The sequence below is a fragment of the Podarcis vaucheri genome (assembly GCF_965113315.1).
Source record: "Podarcis vaucheri genome assembly, chromosome: W".
NCBI classification, from domain to species: Eukaryota; Metazoa; Chordata; class Lepidosauria; order Squamata; family Lacertidae; genus Podarcis; species Podarcis vaucheri.
This window is the reverse complement of record NC_138757.1, coordinates 13,525,445-13,546,340: the sequence shown is the minus strand read 5'-3', so window position 1 is coordinate 13,546,340 and position 20,896 is coordinate 13,525,445.

Below are 20,896 nucleotides of genomic sequence, written 5' to 3'. Positions count from 1 at the left end.
TCAAGTTGGGAAGTGATTGCCACCCAGCTTGCTGTTTTGCCTACAGCTCAGCTAACGGTAGCGCATGTTACTGCTGTGGTGTTGAATGAAGCGGATTGGCAAAGCGCTAGCTGCATCACTAAGGGGGAGTCCTCACAGACGTCATCCCAGAATGCAGTGGAACCACTAGATGGCGCCAAAGCTTTGAAGGCAGTGAAACGCTACTCGTGTGGACATCTAGGCCACGTGAAAGGGGAGTGCAAACATCCCAAGGCCAAGGCAACAGAGCAGCGCAGCGAAAGCTCAACGCGTGGAAAAGGCAAAGGTCCAATGTCCAGGACGACACAACACAAGGCAATGGTCTCACGCTTCACTCCAAAGGTCCAGAAGACGTCTAGATCTTTCTTCGTCGTCGACTCAGGAGCGACCAGACACATTTTGGAAGAAGAAGAAGAGGAGTTTGGATTTGATATTCCGCCTTTCACTCCCTTTAAGGAGTCTCAAAGCGGCTAACATTCTCCTTTCCCTTCCTCCCCCACAACAAACACTCTGTGAGGTGAGTGGGGCTGAGAGACTTCAAAGAAGTATGACTGGCCCAAGGTCACCCAGCAGCTGCATGTGGAAGAGCGGAGACTCAAACCCGGTTCCCCGGATTACGAGACTACCGCTCTTAACCACTACACCACACTGGCTCTCGGGACAAACACCTGTCGGGACAAACACCAAGCGGATGACCACACGATCTCCAGTCAAGGCTATGGAACGGTTGTTCACAGCTTGGATGCATCGATACGCAACTGTGATGGCCTGGGATTCCGATTCAGAGGATGAACCGGAGGAATCCCAGCCTGCACAGGAGTCCCCGCCTCCAGGGCCGGCTGAACTGGGGCAGGGCCTTGATTCTGAGGCACCTACACCTGTGCCGGATCCTCAGCAGCAGGCACCAGGTGAATCCATTCTGGCTCCAGAGGTGGTTGAGGACTCAGTGCCTACAGGTGAGTCTCCCCCTGGGCCCAGTAACCCTTCAGCCTCTCCTGAACTGCAGAGGCTCAGGGCAGAGAGGCGAAGGGAACTGGTTTCTCCCAGGAGGAGTGCTTGCCTTAAGGCCAGGAGAGGCGGGTCTCCTGGGGGCCGGGACCGCCCCTGGCCTCAGAGAAGATAAAGGCCAGTCAGCCCGGTCCCAGGTTGCGGAAGCAACGTTGTTGTTGAGTACCTGCTCCTACCCGGACCCAGACCTGACCTTTCAGTGTTCCTGTTCCCCACCCGGCTTCCTGCTTCTGACCTTCCAGCGTTCCTGTTCCCGCCCGGCCTCCTGCTTCGGACCTCGCCTCGCTCCTTGTGAACTGTTTCCAGGCTAGTGACTCAGGACTGAACTTGGACTACGATAACGGTAACCTTCCTCCCGGGACCAGCACAGCAACGTTCTTTTTGTTCCAGATGCTGCACACAACCTGTTGAGCGTCTCGCAGCTGACTGAACAGGACATAGACGTTTCCTTCAAGAAGAGAAAGTGCACCATCACCAAGAAAGATGACTTTGTATTGCATGCTGATTATATTGCTCGTTTGTTTGTATTGCATTATGATTATTCTGTTGATGTTGTGCGGGATGAAACTTGTTGTATTGCAGATACTAACAAGGTTTGGCATGCAGGATGTATTCATGATTATCACAGGAAACTTGGTCATTTAAACTTTGAGGCAGTTTCCAAATGCCTGCCTTAGTTGAAGGTATGACTATTAAACCCTGCAGGTACCACATGAAGTGTAAGGCATGCGCAGCGAACAAGGTCAAAATGGCTGCAAAAGGTAAGGTGTCTAGTAGACAAGCTACAGAACCATACCAGGTAGTGCATGCTGATCTCGTTGGTCCACTAACACCCTCTTTGGGTGGAGCCAGGTACTTCATGGTTCTCATTGATTCATTTTCTAGGTATATTCACGTGTCCAATCTCAAGCAGAAATCAGAAGCGTTTCCTAGGTTCAAGGAATTCTGTGCTTGGTTGAAAAATGTGCATGGCAAACAAGTGAAATGTTTATTTACAGATTGAGGGGGAGAATTCACTTCTCAGCAGTTTGAAGCTTTTCTGACTGAGAAAGGAATTCAACATGGCCTGTCAAGCCCACGGTCTCCTTGTATGAATGGACTTTGTGAAAGGGCAAGCCAAACATTACTTCAAGGCTTGAAAACCTTGCTGCATGATGCCAATCTTCCAGAGAGTTATTGGGCAGAATCGCTCAGCTGTTCTGTTTACACCTATAATCGCAGATTATCATCACTGATTGGTTGTACCCCCTATGAAAAGATGTTTGGCAAGAAACCATACATCAAGCACATGAGAATTTTTGTTTCTGACATGTGGGTTCACACACCACAAAGCTCCAAGTTAGGCAAATGTGGTTTGCATGGTATCTTTCTAGGATATCAGAAAGGTTCTTACAGAGTAATGATGACTGACACCAATACAGTTAGACTTACTAGAGCTGTTGAGTACAATGCCAAGTGGGGGGAGAATGTGGGAATTTTCCCATGTTATCCTGATGACAGTGAAGAGTCTGAGGATAAGCAGCAGCAAACCCCACACCCACTGATGAAAGTTCTGATTCTGAATCAGATGGTTCAGAGGATTTCAAGAGTGCTAAGGCCTCTCTGTAACCCTCTGAATGCTCTGATCGAGAATTGGAGGAACCACTATTCACTATAGGCCACTTTTCTCCTAAGAAAGAAGAGGAGAGCGTTGAAGACTTACTAGTAATTCACAGGTCTGAAAGAGCCACAAAAGGTAAACCTCCAAAGAGATTTGCTGATGAATTTGCTAAAGCAGCAAAAGCTGTAACTGCTGTTAATAGCTCCAAGAAGGTATTTGAACCTTCAAGCTTCCAAGAGATCCAGGCTTTGTTTTTGTGTTTTTTTTAAAAAAATATTTTTATTGCTTTTTTCCAGGTACAGATGTTAAGTCATATATATAAAAGAAATAACAGAAAAAGAAAAGAAAAAGAAAAAGAAATCCATCTTTCCAAGACATTTTTTCATAACCAACCGGACTTCCCCACATCTCCCTCACCCTGCATTCTTTACAATAAAAATATCAGCAAATTATTACCTTGTTTCATGCGTTCTTTTGTACTTTCAAATAATTATATTTTGGGTTTAAAATACTTATTGTCAATTTACTTTTACCCTAAAATAAATATGTTACTTTAAACTTTAGTCCTTTCATAATTATAACTTAATTTCCCATATCACCAAATTTTTGCTGAAGCTAGATTTTCCAGATCATGCAAGTTCTTAACATTCATATAACTTATAATATTTTTGTAAATAGTCCTTAAATTTTTTCCAGTCCTCCTCCATTGTTTCTTCTCCCAAATCTCGGATTCTGCCAGTAATTTCAGCCAGTTCCATATAGTCCATCATTTGCGTCTGCCACTCTTCCAGTGTGGGTAAATCTTGTGTCTTCCAGTATTTTGCGATGAGAATTCTTGCTGCTGTAGTTGCGTACATAAAGAAAGTTCTATCCTTCTTTAACACTTTCTGGCCGACAATGCCCAGGAGGAAGGCCTCTGGTTTTATGGGAAAGGTATACTTAAATACCTTTTTTAACTCATTATAAATCATTTCCCAGAAGGCCTTCACTTTTGGACAAGTCCACCAGAGGTGAAAGAATGTCCCTTCAGCCTCCTTGCATTTCCAACATTTATTATCAGACAGGTGATATATCTTTGCAAGCTTGACTGGGGTCATGTACCACCTATATATCATTTTCATAATATTTTCTTTCAAGGCATTACATGCCGTGAATTTCATACCGGTGGTCCATAACCTTTCCCAGTCCTCAAACATGATGTTATACCCAATATCCTGCGCCCATTTTATCATGGCTGATTTGACTGTCTCATTCTGGGTATTCCATTTAAGCAGCAAGTTATACATTCTCGAAAGAACCTTAGTCTTTGGTTCAAGTAGTTCTGTCTCTAACTTCGATTTTTCCACCTGGAATCCTATTTTTTTGTCCATTTTAAAGACCTCTTGGATTTGAGCATAATGTAACCAATCTCGCACCTTGTTCTTTAGTTTGTCCAGGCTCTGCAGCCTCCAATTGTCTCCAATTTTTTCTATTATCTCCCAATATTTCGGCCAGACGGCTTCCATATTGGGGTTTTTTTGGGCCTTAGCCTCTATTGGTGATAACCATCTCGGGGTCTTGTTTTCTAATAAGTCTTTGTATTTAGTCCAGACAATAAATAATGCTTTTCTGACAATATGGTTTTTAAACATTTTGTGAGTCTTTACCTTGTCGTACCACAAATATGCATGCCATCCTAAAGAATTGTTGAACCCTTCCAGATCTAGGACATCAGCGTTTTCTAATAGAAACCAATCCTTCATCCAGCAGAAGGCTGCAGCTTCATAATATAACCTTAAGTCTGGCAGGGCAAATCCCCCTCTTTCTTTTGCATCAGTTAAAATTTTAAATTTTATCCTGGGCTTTTTGCCCTGCCAAACAAACTTAGAAATATCCTTCTGCCACTTTCCAAAACATTCCACTCTGTCCACAATCTGTAGGGTTTGAAACGAGAACAACATCTTTGGCAATACATTCATTTTTATAGCTGCGATTCGACCCAACAAGGAAAGTTTCAATCTTGACCAAGTTTCTAAGTCCTTTTTAACTTCTGACCAACATTTTTCATAATTATCTTTAAATAAGTTCAAGTTTTTGGAAGACAAATTAACCCCTAGGTATTTCACTTTTTTAACCACATTTAATTCTGTTTCTTTCTGGAACCCATCTGTTTCTAAAGGTGTCAAGTTTTTCCCCAAAACCTTAGTTTTTTGCTTATTCAACTTAAATCCCGCCACCTGACCAAACTCATAAATCAGTTCTAAAACTCTTTTTGTACTAGATTCTGGCTCCTGTAATGTTAAAACCAAGTCATCTGCAAAAGCTTTCAGTTTGTATTGTTTCACTCCGACCTGTATTCCTTGCACCAACCGGTCCTCCCTAATCATATTCAAAAGCACCTCCAGGACTGAGATAAATAAAAGAGGGGAAAGGGGGCACCCCTGTCGTGTTCCTTTTTCAATTTTAAACTCTTCTGTCACCACATTGTTCACTATCAGTTTAGCTTTTTGCTCTGAATAAATTGCTTCTATTCCATTTTCGAACCCCCGTCCCACTCCCATCCCTTCCAAATTTTTCTTCATAAACTTCCAAGAAATGTTATCAAAGGCCTTCTCCGCATCAATGAAGATTAACACTGCTTTAGTATTAATATTAGTTTGCAAAAGTTCCAAAATGTCAATAATATTCCTGGTGTTATCAAACAAATGTCTACCTGGGAGAAAGCCTGCCTGGTCCTTATGAATTACTTCATTTAGCACTTTTTTAAGTCTACTTGCCAAAATATCTGCGAAAATTTTGTAATCCACACTTAAGAGTGAGATGGGACGGTAGTTCTTAAGGTGAGTCTTTTCAGTTTCCAGTTTAGGTATCAATGTGATGAAAGCTTCTTTCCACGTTTCCGGTGCCTTCTTCCCCTCCATAATCTGGTTACAAACCTCCATTAGTGGTTGTATCAAATAGTCTTTTAATGTCTTATAGTACTTGGAGGTGAGTCCATCTGGGCCTGGAGATTTGCCTAGTTGCATATTCTGAATGGCACCCTCAGTGGCGTAGCGTGGGTTGGCAGCACCCGGGGCAAGGCAAGTAATTTCCGCCCCCTAACCCGTGGATTTTAGCACTCGAGTGTGAGCGCGCCCCCCCAGATGTTGCGCCCGGCCCCCCTGCACCCCCCACGCTACGCCACTGGGGCTGGGGGCGAGCGAAGGAGCCAAGGACCCCCCAAAGGCTCAGCAGGAATTTATTGAATTTATTATTTGCAACCGAAGCCCCCTCCCCTCGGGCACCTCCCCGCCCCCTCCTCACCTTGGGCTGTAGGTGGAGCTCCAGATCCGGGCTTGGCGAGTGCCTCTCCTCCTCCCGGCCGGGTCCGGGGGCTTCCAGCCGTGCTCCGTCCTCGCCCCCCCCCCCCGCGGCTGAGAGCCGGAGCCAGCGGCGCCCCCTTCTGCCGGGAGACCCTCGCCCGCCTGCTGGCTTCCTCTCGGAGGGTTTTGGGGAGTGGAGGGCGCGGCGAGGCCCCTCGGAGCTCTCCTCCCTCCCAGTCGGCAGAAGCAGCTGCCGCCTGTGGCTGGGCCGAGGGGATGGCGGCGGCGGCGGGGTGCGGAGGCTGCCCATGCCCGGCCAGGCGTCGGTGGCGTCGTCGGCGCTGCTGCAGCGGCTGCTCCTCCTGCGAGCAGTGAGTGGAGCGCAGCTGCAGTGGCGGCGGGGGGCGCGCACGCTAGGGCGCAAGGCTGGCGGTGGCGGCGGGGAGCCCGATGGAGGAAGGAACTTGTCCCTTCCCTCTGAACTCGCGCCCCCCCCAGATGTTGCGCCCGGTGCGGCCGGCACCCCTGGCACCCCCCACGCTACGCCACTGGGCACCCTCAATTTCCTGTTGTGTTATTCTGTAATTCAAGATTGTTCTCTTCTCCTGAGATAGTTTTGGTAATCCATTAATTTTTAAAAATTGGTCTATCTCAGACACTTCCTGAGGCCCTTGCGTATAAAGTTTTTTGAAGTATCTCTGGAAACACTTTCTAATTTCTTCTGGTTTCTGAATATTTCTCCCTTCAACCTCCAGATTGGTAACAAAGTTCAATTTTTGTCTCTTTTTCAACTGCCATGCTAGCAGTTTTCCACACTTGTTCGCCGATTCAAATGATCTTTGTTTCATTTGTTTAATTTTCCATTCAACTTCTTGGTTTATCAATTTCGCATATTGTGCTTGATGGAATTTAATTTCTCTTAAAACCTCTTTCGATTTTGGTTTTAGTCTCAGTTTTTTCTCTCCGTCTCTTATCTTCTCTAGTATCTTGTCCTTTTTTCCATTCCAGAGTTTTTTCTTGATCGTATTCTGTTGTATCAGAAACCCTCTCATTACTGCTTTACTTGCGTCCCAGATTGTTCTCTTTTCCACCGAGGTGTTCAAATTAATTTCAAAATAGTCTTTTAAAGTTTTTTGGGCCTTCTTCACAATCTCCTGATCTCTTAGTAGGGTGTTGTCAGGGAACTGCCATCGGAGGGACAGGTGGTGGAAGGGCTCACGGAGGTTGGGAGAGACCCAGCAGCTGAAGCAGGAACCAGCAGGGGGAGAGGTGGGTCTCTGAGGGAAAGCGAGCAAGAGGGAGGGCTCAGGGAAACGTCCAGCGAGAACAGTGGGGAGGTTTCTGGACCTCCCATAGGGAGACCCACTCCTCGCCGGAAACTGTCACGCCGCGAGTCCAGAAGACGTGTTTCCGTTAAGGAGCTTTTATGTTGGAAGCGATTCCGAAAGCAACCACTGTCGGAATCTACCAGTGACTAGAGGAGCCATGTCTGAGGGGCTCCGTCACAGACAGAGGTTTGTGGACTTGAACAAACTCTGAGGGACTACGATTTTACGCACAAGCAGCTCATCATCCCTTCACAGGTGTCATTCATTTTCCATCTGAAGGAACCGATTGGAGTAAGTCTCAATTCCACTTTCAGGGCGTTATGGTCGGAGCAAGTTTTTGGGCAGATTTCCACTTTTCTAGTCTTAGGTGCCAGCCCTCTAGTTGTCCATATTTGGTCGATTCTTGTCCATGACAGGTGGGCCTCAGAAAAGAATGTTCCTTCTTTACCTAAGGGGTTCTTTGTCCTCCAGATGTCAATTAAATCCATATTGTCAGTTAGTTCAAAAAAAGTTTTAGGTAGTCTGCCTTCTTTAGTTAAATTTTGATTTTGTGACTTATCCATGTAAGTAGAGACCACCCCATTCATATCTCCCATCATAATGATGTTGGTATAGTCCAGATAGTCCAGCATTATCTCATGCAGCTTCTTGTAAAATTCCGATTTCCCCTCATTTGGTGCGTAGATTCCTAATATCAGAAATTTTTCTCCTTGTGTTTGTATTTCAATTGCCAAAATTCTTCCTTGCTCATCTTTAAATAGAAATTTCGGTGACAGGTTCTCCTTTGCATGAATCACCACACCTCTTTTCTTAACTCTGTCTGATGAAATAAATTCTTGGCCTAGTCTTTTGTTGATTAACACTTTCCTATGGAGCCTGGTCACATGCGTTTCCTGCAAGCAAATAATGTCCAATTGTTCTTTTTTCAATATATGAAAGATTCTTCTTCTTTTTTCCAGAGAATTTCCGCCATTAATATTCCAACTAAGAAGCTGCAGAGACAACCTGGATCAATCTGTTAGTCCTATAGTGGTGTCTCTTCCTTTTCCTCTGGACCCAGAGGTGCTGGAGTTGGTACAGCTGTAGGCAGAGGTAGTGGCCAAGATGCTGCTGCTCCCTTTTGAAGATCCTCTTCGTGATCTTTCATAAACTTTTGTTGGTCTTCTGCTGTTCTGATTTTAACTTTCTTTCCTTTAAAGTTGAAAGATAGTCCTTGGGGGAATTCCCACCTATAAGGAATTGAGTTGCCTCTTAGCAGTCTTGCAAGTTCTGTATAAGTAGCTCTGAGGTCCAAAAGTTGTTTCGGTATGTCTCTGTAAATTTCTGCTCTTTTGCCTTGGATTACCAATGATTTTCCAAAGTGTAGGCCTAATATTTTGTCTCTTTCTTGTCTAGATCTCAGGATAATCAAACAGTCTCTAGATCTGTCCTTCCCAACCACTCTTCCCAATCTAAAGGCAGTAACAATTTTAAAATCCTTGTCCTCTTCTATGCCCCAGAACTTTGATAGTTCTGCTGTCAGGTAACCAATCAAATCTCCTTGTTCAAGTTCTGGGATGGCTCTTAATCTAAGGTTGTTTTCCCGATTCTTCAATTCCACCATAGACAGATAGGCCTGCTGTTCATTGATCTACTTGTGTAGTGGCCTTACTTCCCCTCTTATTGCCTCGGCCTTTTGATTCGCTTGTTCCGCCTTTTGATTAGCTTCCTCAGCCAACTTACGATTTTCTGCAGATGTTGCCTGGAGGTTCCCAATTGCTTGTGTGTGTTGAGTGACTTGCTCAGTCAGTTTATTGATAGTAGCTGTAACTTGGTCAAATTTAGTTGATTGTTCATCAGCCTTTTTGTTTAAAGCTGCCAGTTGTTCCAAAATTTGTTTTGAGACTGGGTCAAGTCCTCCTGCAGCCATATCCTCTGAGGCTGGCTGCTCAACTTCTCCTTCTTGCAATCCCAAAACAATTGGGACAGATGATCTACATGGCTGAGAAGTCAAAGTTGTCTGCAATAATTGCACAGATTGTTTTGCTTTCGATTTGGCCGACCTTGTTTTTCCTGTGCCACTCATTCCACAGCTGTCTATGCGTCAAGGTCAAACTGTAAGCAATTCCATGGGAAAGACAGTCCAAAGTATAAACAGCAGGGCAAAAGATAGCCAAAATAATATACAGTTCCCAGAGACTTGTAGTTCTCAAATCCTCTAGGGGGAGCACCCCTGTAGTTCAGAAAAAGAAAGGAACTTTTTCCACCATTGAAGTCCCAGCAGTTCAAAATAAATTTAGAGGCATCTTCAATGTCCCTTTAGGCATGCAGAGCTTTTCCCAAGTTAAAACAAAGTTTCCAGCAAGGTGCAAGTAACAGTATCAGTTTGTATCCAACAATAACGCTCAAAAGTAGCCCTTTCAATATTAAATACAGTTTCTGCAATTTGACAGTTCTCTTTTACCCTGGCAGTCCGCTGATTTGGTTTCTTAATCCTTTATAATCCACCAGGAGGAGGAAAAGTTCTGGTCCAAATCCAGTCAATTAAAGCAGAACTAGCCCTTTTAACTTCTCAATAACAAGTTTAAACGTTGCACGATAATCCAACCTTTTTTTGCAATCCCTTCTGAAGCGCTTCACGCTTGTCAAAGTCTTTGCTTTGATCTTTAAGCAGAATCGGAAGACGGACTTCCTGGTTACGTCTTCCGTTTTCAGCCAAATTAATAAATTTAGTCCCGAAAATTTTTTTTAGTCCTTACTCACGGGTATGAAGTTTAGAGTCTGATGTTTCAGGAAGAAAGGACAGCGCTCATCAGCAGCGGCCGCGCGGCTTCGCTTCCGCGGAAAGAGCGATGAACTCACAGCACCGCTCCCCCTTCCTTACGGGGTTCCTTCTTCGTTTTCAGGGTCGCTTCTGGTGCCCGCTGAGTCCCACGACCACAGGCTCACTCTGCCTGTGGGTTTTCTTAACGGGTCTCCGCTCTGCTGCAGCGGACGACCCTTTTCCGCGGAGCCCCTCTTCACAGCGCGAAGAGGACCGCCATTGCCGTTTCGCGCCGCCTCCGGAAGTCCCAAGAGATCCAGGCTTTGGACTCGAAGGATGCTGAGCCCATGGTTAACTGCCATGAAGGCTGAGCTTGATTCCTTAGAGAGGAACAAAACATGGGAGCTAGTTCCGACAGTTCCAGGGGTGAAACTGCTTGACAGAAAATGGGTATTCAAAGCAAAGACAGATCAAAATGGCAAGATAGTCAGACACAAAGCCAGATTGGTAGCCAGAGGTTTTTCACAGGTACCAGGAGAAGACTATCACGAGACCTACTCACCCACCGTGAGATACGAGAGCATTAGGCTTATGCTCAAACTTGCTGCAGAAGAGAATCTACACGTTTCTCATTACGATGTGAATACAACATTTTTGTACGGAACCTTAGGTGAATCACTTTATATGCTTCCACCTGATGGCGTACAGGTAAAACAGGGATTTGTTTGTGCTCTGAAGAAGTCCCTATATTGTCTCAAGCAAAGTGCATGATGCTGGCACACTAAACTCACTGAAGTGTAGTTTTCTCTAGGTTTTCAGCAAGGGAAAGCTGATCCATGTGTATTTGTCAAAGAGGAAGGGCAAAAGAAGCTGTATTGCTTGTTTTATGTTGATGATATTTTGTTCTTTTGGAAGGATATCACAATGTACAATAACGCCCTAGCTCAACTGAAAGAGCACTTTCACATGAAAGATCTTGGTGAGGTAACCAACTACCTATCTCTGGAAATAGAGAGAGACCAAGATAGTAATATTTTAATACACCAGTCACAGAAAATTGCTAATATGTTATCCAAACTAAACCTGATGGATGCTAACCCTGTAGACACACCGATGACAACAGGTTATCAGGCAGATGACACTGAAGAAGCATTTTCTGACACTACACTGTACAGAAGTGTGCTAGGCAAACTAAACTTCATTGCCAGATGTTCAAGACCTGACATTGCTGTTAGCTGTAATTTGCTAAGCAGACAAGTCAGCAATCCTACTGTTAAGGATTGGAAAGCTCTGAAACACATAGCACGCTATTTAAAAGGCACTATGCATTATAGACTGAGATTTAACAATCAGAAGTCTGGAGGTCTTGAGATATTTGCAGATGCAAGTTTTGGAAGTGAAATTACAGACAGGAAAAGTACGTCTGGAGTTTGCTACATGTACAATCAGGGTCTATTTGATTGGTCACGCAAGAAGCAAACAACAGTTAGCTTAAGCACTTGTGAAGCTGAACTGAATGCACTGTCTTATTCACTTGTGGATTGTGAATGGTTGTTACAATTGTGTAAAGACTTGAGAATTCCTGTAAAGTGTCCAATCCAGGTTTATCAGGACAACAAAGGACGTTTGGCTTTGCTAACTTCTGAAGGTTGTAAGCAAAGCACGAAGGACTTCCAATTGAAGCTGCAACATGCTAGAGAATGTGTTCAGAAAGGACTCGTAGTGATGTCCTACATGCCAGGTAATGAAATTCCTGCTGATTTATTGTCCAAAGTTGTTCCGAAGGATCAACACTGTACCTATGTACAGAGATTGGGTTTGAACTGAGACTGTACGAACACGCTGCCCAGTGGTGTTCACAGAAAGGGGGAGGATGTTAGTTTCTGTTCTTATCACTGAGCAGCTGCGTGGAGTCACAGGACTCTGTTTACATTCCAGAGACCTTGCAGTCTTACAGGAAGGGAGACAGGATGTGATGTTAGTGGTTTCCTGTTTCCTTTGTTCCTTTTTTTCAGTTGCTCTCTGCTTTCATATAGAGAGGATGTCTTTTCTGTTCTGCGTAGTTTAGAAATAAAACTCTTTACAGTGTAGCCCAAACCACTCGTCTCTTCCCTGTGCTGGGAACCCTACTGGATAGAATGTGCTTGAGGCCTTATCAAAGGCTCAGGTCATTAAAGACGTCGGAGGCGATTTCATGGCTCAGCTCGGAGGAAGATGAGGACTTATCGGCTTGGCCGAGCAGAGTTCCGACAGAATATGCATAGAAAGCGGTTGAGAAAGACCTTATTTCACTTCCTGGTTGGTCACATGGTATGACAGTCATGGATTCTTTCAGCTGAAAGAATTCCAGCACTTTGAAGAAGGGAGAGACTGTGAGAGCGACAAAGTTCACGATTAAAAACCTCAGATCGGGCGTTCTGAGGACTTGGTTATCCGGCAAGCCTTATCTGCGACTCCTCCAGTCCCCGGTAAGCTTGTAAGAGCCCCGAGAGTGAGTGGGGTGGAGACGCGGCTCAGCGGAAATGACTGCTCTCTTCAAAGCTGCGAAGCTCTGAGACTGGCAATCATCAGTGACCAATTCCTCCATAAAAAGAATAAGCAATTTGGAACTATCTAGGAAGATAAGGGAGACATTGAAAAAGGAGGTTGCTCCCCTTCTGTTGAACAAAAATATGAATCGGCTTGCAAAGACCGAAGCCTAAAAGTAAAGAAAATCTTTTAAAACTGGAAGCAATTTCCCCCCTTTCCCTTCTTTGGGAACATAGGGGTGTGTGAATGATTTATTACAATTGGAAACTTGCCTAATTAGACGGAGATATCCTCTTTTGGCAGCGGACCAACTGAGAGGAATGGCGATTTTATAATGGAAGTGAAAAAACTTAATCTCTGCCTCCACTGAACAGTTTATAAATTGTCCTGCACTGACTAGTAACGTTCTAAATAGATAAAAACTGTCTTACTTCCTCTCAAGAAAGAGAGTTTTGGATAAACTTCTCTCTGCCATATTTTTTGTTGTGATTGAAGCAGTTTTAAAGACTAAGGAAGCTGCTTTCGATTTGGCTGGTGGAAAGGAGAGAAACTGTTTTTCTCCATTGTTCTGGCAGACTGACTGACCTTGACATTCCTTAGTTATGACTTCAGAAAAAAAGAAAAGCCTAGACGTGGCTCTAAAGCACCGACACAATTTGAGCTTTAATTGTCAGCGTTAAATGATATTAAAGAAGGACTGGGCCGCAATACAGGCGCTGTAAATAAATTGGAAGAAAGGATTGACCAGTTAAGCACCGATCTGCGAGTTGTCAAAGAGCAAATTAATACACATGATGAAAGATTGACACAATTGGAGAATGTCAGGGTCCAGGACCTGTTACGTTTGCAACAGGAAAATGCAATAGCTATAGCTCATTTACAGCTGGCCGAGAACCAATCTCATCTGAGATTGAGAGGATTTCCTAATCTGGAAGAGGATCAAGATAAACTCAGAGAATGTGTGATAAGACATTTTGTTGAATTCTGGGATCTGAAAAAAGAGGAAGTTGAAGACTGGGTGGCTAAAGCTTATAGATTTGGACCTAAAAAATAGACTAAAATAACCTACGATTGTATTGTGGTCTTTAAGACCAAGGAACAAAGAGATATCATCTTGGGACATCACTATAAAAAAGGCCTCAAAGTGTCTGATAAAGCGGTGGTCCTTTTCAAGGAAATTCCTAGGGTTTTTTGAATTTGAGATCCCAGTACAAGGATCTGACAGACATTCTGAGGAGAAAGAACATTTTTTTTTAGGTGGGAATTTCCAGAGGGCCTATCCTTCAAATTTGAAGGAAGAAAGCAAAAGATTAAGAATCTTCAGGAGAAGGATAGATTTATGCAGAAGCACTCGGTAGAACTTGGATTGCAAACTCCACAGCTGCGGGTAGCCTCCTCGTAAATAGACAATATGGCGTTGAGAATTTATTCAAGGAATGTTCATGGCATGAACCTGCCACAAAAAAGAGGAAAAAAATTATCACATTTTGGAGAAACAAAATTTGGATATAATTTGTCTACAGGAAACCCACATTACAAGACTACATAAAAAAAATCTAATAAATAAAAGATTCGGCCAAGAATTTATTTCCTCTGACAAAGTCAAAAAAAGAGGAGTGGTTCTCTACATCAAAGATAAATGGAATCCAAAATTTGCTTTCAAAGATGAGGAAGGAAGATACATCGCAGTTGAAATTTCAGCACAAGGCGATAAATATTTGTTGTGGATCGAGGGCCCGACCCCGCTATGTGAAATAAATACACATGGACACGTGATATAAGGTTAATGGGCAAGAAAAGGCCACAACTTTATTGATTACAGCAGTGAAAAGGTATTGGCTTAGGCATTGGATGACTATAGGTGGTGGGTTTATTCAACAGTAGGTGGAGCCTGTTGATGCTCATCCAACTATAGGCTCACCCCCTGATGTCACCGAGGGTCGTGCCATGGCCTCCCGCCAAGCAGGCATCGGACGGAATACACGACCGCCAGATTCCTTTAACGGAATAACCCGCGGTAGATAGCATAGGCGATGGCCACACCTAGCCCTTGACACAGCACAACACACAAATCCAATGCCTACCCGCCATCCGAGCCGCAAAGGGGCTCGCCGCCAATACCCTCACAGCTGCAACCAATCCCTAATGCTGCTAATGACACTGTCCAACCAAATATCATTCCCAATGTCCGTTAGATGAACTCCGTCATTCCGGTACATGGCTTGGTCGCCGATCCGGATACGGTCATGATAAATGACTCGGCCATTCATAAAGCGCACCCAACGGGTTACCGCCCGGTTCAGGAGTTTCCTGGTTTTTTCAATGGCCATACAGTTCTGCGCACCGCGCCAGACAATTCTTTTCAAGAAGGAGGACCAGAACACCATTGTTCCAGGGCACAAGGCCGCAATCAACTCCAAGTCTCTTTTTATGCACCACAACAAATCCCCGCTTCTACTATTGGCCAGGTCATTCTCTCCCAGGTGAATAAGGATGTCAGGAGGGCCAAACATGGCAACTCTTCCGGTCGGCGCCAGTGCTAATGGCGGTCCTCTTTCCGAGCTCCGGAGGAGGACTGCTCTGCGAGTTCGGGTCTGACCCGCTACGGCAAGCGGGGGACCCCTAAAATCACAGGTGCGGAAGCCTGTGAACGAGGAGATTCGGTGGGCACCAGGAGCGCCCCCCCTTTACCGCAGAAAGAGCCTTTTTAAAGGCTCCGGAACGACATCGGGGGAGCGCGGTGCTGAGAATTGCTACCCAGCCCGCAGGGTGAAGCCGCGTCGCCATTAGCGGAGAGCGCCGATTCCTTCCTGTAAATTTTGGACTGAAAAAACCCGTGAGTAAAATTGGACGTCTATTTGAAACTAAAGATACTTGAAATTTGGTTGAAAATGGGGAAGGTGAAAATTAAGGAAGTCTGCCTTCCCCCGACTGCATGAAAGTGAAAGCAACGAAACTTTAAAGCTGCATCCGTAAGAGACATTGTCTTTGATTATCAAATCTGACATTTGGACTTTAGACCTCCCCTCTAGCTAGCAGGGCAGAGGGGAGGAAAAAGAGACATTAACAACTGCATGATTTACTTAAAAGAAAAAGTCTTCTGCTGTCTCAATAACCTGAAACGGACTGCTAATTAGGACAATAGGGCACTGAACTGACTTTAACTTTTGTGAAAGTTACATGGTGTGATACAAAGTGTTTGGATTTTCCTGCTACAGTATATTAGAGCAGGCTGAGACAGTATCTATTGGAAAAGTGTTGCAATCTACATTTACAAGCCTCCTGATATACTTGCTTTAAACTTTCTTTGTCTCCGTACTTGGACATTTCTTTGTCTCCATACTTGGACATTTTGATTTGCTCCCCCTAGAGGGTAAAGTAAAGGTTGCTACAGCCCAGGACAGTGGAACTTTCCATCAGGGGACGGCTCCCGTGGGAAACGACCTTGGGACATGAGTGGTCCACCAGAAGAGATAACCACAAGAGCCAAGACTAGACGACAACAACAACACCAGCAACAGCAACAGCAACAAAAGAAGAGAGGCTCAATTACAGGCGCAACCCCTACAGGAACAACAGGACAAGAAAAAGTGACAGCCGCCTCCATGGATGCTGTGACACAAGCCCTACTTAAGATAAACCAATCCCTGGAGACTCTAACGAAGCAGAGTTCAGAAAATACACAGAAATTAACAGAATTAACAACAAGACTGGACCTGAATACACAATCTATAGACAAATTGGTTCAGGAAAACTCTGCTACACGTAAAATTGCAGAAGAAGCCAGAACTATTGCTGGAGAGACCCAAGAGAATCTAGAACCGATTGCTAAAAAGGTGTATGAGCATGATGCAACCCTGGCTTTGTGGGACTTACAGAGAAAAGAGAGGAATTTGAAATTGAGACTAATTCCAGAGAAAGAAGGAGATAACCTCGCGGAATTTTTAACACAAGAGTTCGCTGACTGCTGGGAAGACTTGGAGGAGGACGAATTTAAAATTACAACAGCGTTCAGACTGGGTAAAAGACAGAGCAGAAAGACCCCGAGGGACTGCTTGATTACTCTTAGATCCAAGGAAGAAAGAGATAAAATATTAAGATTACATTTTGAAAAGACCTTACAAATTGAAAACTCATCTATACAGATTTTTAAAGATATCCCTAAACATATTTTGGATCTGAGAGCTTTTTATAAGGACTTGGTGCACCTGTTAAAGAAGAACAACATCCTTTTCAGGTGGGAATTCCCACAGGGACTGTCTTTTGACTACAAAGGAAAGAAGGTGAAAATAAAGACAATACAAGACAAAGAAAGATTTTTGGAAAGAAACAGAGAGGACCTACAGAAGGGAACTGTGGATCCAATTGCTGAACAGAGGAGAGCAATAGATATTCTCAATTTATCGTACGGACTTGACCCAGCACCAACAGAGGAAGAGCAAAAGCTTGGAGCGGTTGGAGGAGTAACAGAAAAATAACAAGATGGCCCTGCAATTCCTTAGCTGGAATTGTAATGGGCTCAACATGCCTTTGAGGAGACGACAAGTTTTTCATATTTTGAACAGAGAACAACTGGACTTGATATGCTTACAAGAAACTCATATAACCAGAGCCCACAGGAGACTACTGATAAATAAAAGATTAGGACAAGAATTTATTTCATCGGACAAAGTAAAAAAAAGAGGAGTTGTGATTTATGTAAAAGAGAAGTGGGCTCCAAAAATGATGTTTAAAGATGAACAAGGAAGATATTTGGCAGTTGAAATACAAATACAAGGAGAAAAATTTTTAATAGTTGTAATTTACGCACCAAATGATGGCAAGGCGGAATTCTTCAAGAAGCTCCATGAAACTCTGATGGACTATCTGGATTACAATATGATAATTATGGGTGATATGAACGGCGTGGTTTCTACAAATATGGACAAGGCACAAAGACTGACAATCTCCAAGGAAGGGAGACTTCCGAAGACCTTCTTTGAAATGACGGAGAATATGGACTTAATAGACATATGGAGAACAAGGAACCCTCTTGAGAGAGAGGGAACCATCTTCTCTCAAACAATGACGACCTGGACCAGAATTGACCAAATCTGGATCACTAGTGGGATGGCTCCAAAGATTAAGAAGGTAGAAATCTGCCCAAAAACTTGCTCCGACCATAACGCCGTGAAGATGGAAATGAAACTTACAACAACTGCTCAATTTAGATGGAGGATGAATGACACCCTGTTTCGAGACAAGGAGATCCACATGAAGGCCCAAAAAACTTTAAAGGACTATTTTGAGATAAATCTGAAGGCCGATGTGGAAAAAAGAGTGATCTGGGACGCAAGTAAAGCTGTGATGCGAGGATTTCTGATTCAACAAAATTCAATAAAGAAGAGAAAGCAGAATGAGAAGAAGGAAAAGATTTTGGAAAAGATAAAAGAAGGAGAGAAAAAATTAAGATTAAAACCAAAGTCCCAGGAGATTATGAGAGAGATTAAATTATACCAAACACAATATATGGAATTGATGAATCAAGAGATTGAATGGAAGATAAAGCAAATGAAACAAAAGACATTTGAATCCGCAAATAAATGTGGTAAACTTCTGGCATGGCAATTGAAGAAAAGGCAGAAATTAAACACAGTTACAAGCCTAGAAGTGGACGGAAAGAATATATCTAAACCCAATGAGATTAGAAATTGTTTTTTGAGTTATTTCAAAAAACTTTATTCTCAAGGATCACAAAACGAAGAGGACATAGATAAATTCCTTAATAAATATGGATTACAAAAAATCTCTCATTAAAGCAAGGTGGATTTAAACCAGAGAATAACAGAACAAGAGATAGAGGGTGCCATTCAGGACATGCAATTGGGCAAATCTCCAGGGCCAGATGGACTGACTTCCAGATATTATAAATCATTGAAGGAGTGGTTGGTTCAACCGTTAAAGGAAGTCTGCAATGAGATCCTAGAGGGAAAGAAGGCACCAGAATCGTGGAAAGAAGCGTACATTTCACTCATACCAAAGACAGAGACTGAAAAGACTCAACTTAAGAACTACCGCCCAATATCATTACTTAATGTGGATTACAAAATTTTTGCAGACATTTTAGCAAAAAGATTTAAAAGAGTGTTGATGGAGAAGATTCATAAGGACCAAGCAGGCTTTCTCCCTAAAAGGCATCTATCAGACAATGTAAGGAATATAATAGACATTTTGGAATTGCTAGAGGTGAATATAAACACCAAAGCAGTGCTGATTTTTGTGGACGCGGAGAAAGCCTTTGACAACATTTCTTGGAGTTTTATGAAAAAGAATCTTCATGGGATGGGGGTAGGCCAAGGGTTTGAGAATGGTATGGGTGCGATATACTCTGAACAAAAAGCCAAGTTGATTGTAAATAATGTGATAACTGAGGAACTAAAGATAGAAAAAGGAACACGACAGGGGTGCCCAATTTCCCCATTGCTCTTTATTACGGTTCTGGAGGTGTTGCTGAATATGATTAGAAATGACCAGCAGGTTAAAGGTGTACAGGTCGGAGCTAAACATTACAAGTTAAAGGCATTTGCAGATGACTTAGTACTGACTTTACAAGAGCCAAACACTAGTACCAAAAGGGTTTTGGAGATAATTCAACAATTTGGCCAGGTAGCCGGATTTAAATTGAATAAACAAAAAACTAAAGTCTTAGAAAAAAATTTAACAGTCATGGAGAAGGAGAGATTTCAAGAAGAGACAGGTTTGACAGTGGTTAAGAAGGTCAAATACCTAGGGGTTCAGTTGACATCTAAAAATTTAAATCTGTATAAAGACAACTATGAAAAATGTTGGTCAGAAATTAAAAAAGATCTAGAAATATGGACAAATTTGAAACTGTCAATGTTAGGCCGAATTGCAGTTATTAAAATGAATGTATTGCCTAGAATGCTATTTTTGTTTCAAACTTTGCAGATTCTTGACATGATGGACTGTTTCAAGAGGTGGCAGAAAGACATTGCGAAATTTGTCTGGCAGGGCAAAAAGCCCAGAATAAAATTTAAAGTACTTACAGATGCAAAAGAAAGAGGGGGATTTGCCCTGCCGGACTTAAAACTGTATTATGAAGCAGCAGCGTTCTGCTGGTTGAAAGAATGGATGCTCCTCGAGAACACAGACATTTTGGATCTGGAAGGTTTTAATAATGAATTTGGTTGGCATGCATACTTATGGTATGATAAAATCAAGGTGCAAAGGGCCTTTAAAAACCATATTATCAGGAAAGCTTTGTACAATGTTTGGATAAGATATAAAGATCTGTTGGAAAACAAAACCCCTAGATGGTTGTCACCCTTGGAGGCTAAGGCAGTGAAAAAGCTCAATATGGAGGCCAGATGGCCAAAGTATTGGGAAATTCTGGAACAAGATGGAGATAAATTGAAATTACAGAGTCATGAGAAACTGAAACCGATAGTACGAGATTGGCTCCATTATTATCAAATAATGGAGATCTATAAACAAGACAGGAAAATTGGCTTCCAGGTGGAAAAATCAAAATTAGAGACCGAACTATTAGAACCCAATACTAAGAATTTGTCAATAATGTATAATTTGCTGCTGAAATGGAACACACAAGATGAAACAGTTAAATCAGCTATGATTAAGTGGGCACAGGATGTTGGTCATAACATTATGTCTGCTGACTGGGAATGGTTGTGGAACACCGGTATTAAATTTACGGCATGTAATGCCTTAAAGGAAAATATTATGAAAATGGTCTATAGGTGGTACATGACCCCAGTCAAGCTAGCAAAAATTTACCATTTGCCTGATAACAAGTGTTGGAAATGTAAAGAAACTGAAGGCACTTTCTATCATCTTTGGTGGACATGCCCGAAGATTAAGGCTTTCTGGGAAATGATATATAATGAAATGAAAAAGGTACTTAAATGTACTTTTCCTAAGAAACCAGAGGCCTTTCTCCTGGGCATTGTCGGCCAATTGGTGTCAAAGAAAGATAGAATTTTCTTTATGTATGCCACAACAGCAGCGAGAATACTCATCGCAAAGTATTGGAAGACACAAGATTTACCCACCCTGGAAGAATGGCAGATCAAAGTGATGGACTACATGACATTGGCTGAGATGACTGGCAGAATCCGTGATTGGGGAAAAGAGACGACGGAAGAAGAATGGAAGAAATTTAAAATATATCTTAAGGACTATTATAAACTTGATGAATGCTAGAATGTCGAGGTTTTCAGAAAGAAAGGGTTACAGTAATATAAGATTAGACTAAAGAAAAGATTAACATGACAGAGGTTGGAAAGAAATATTTGGAAGTTGTTAAAAAATTATGAACATTGGGATGCAGAAAGGGGAGGTATGGGGAAGTCCGAGAAAAGAAGTTTACGAA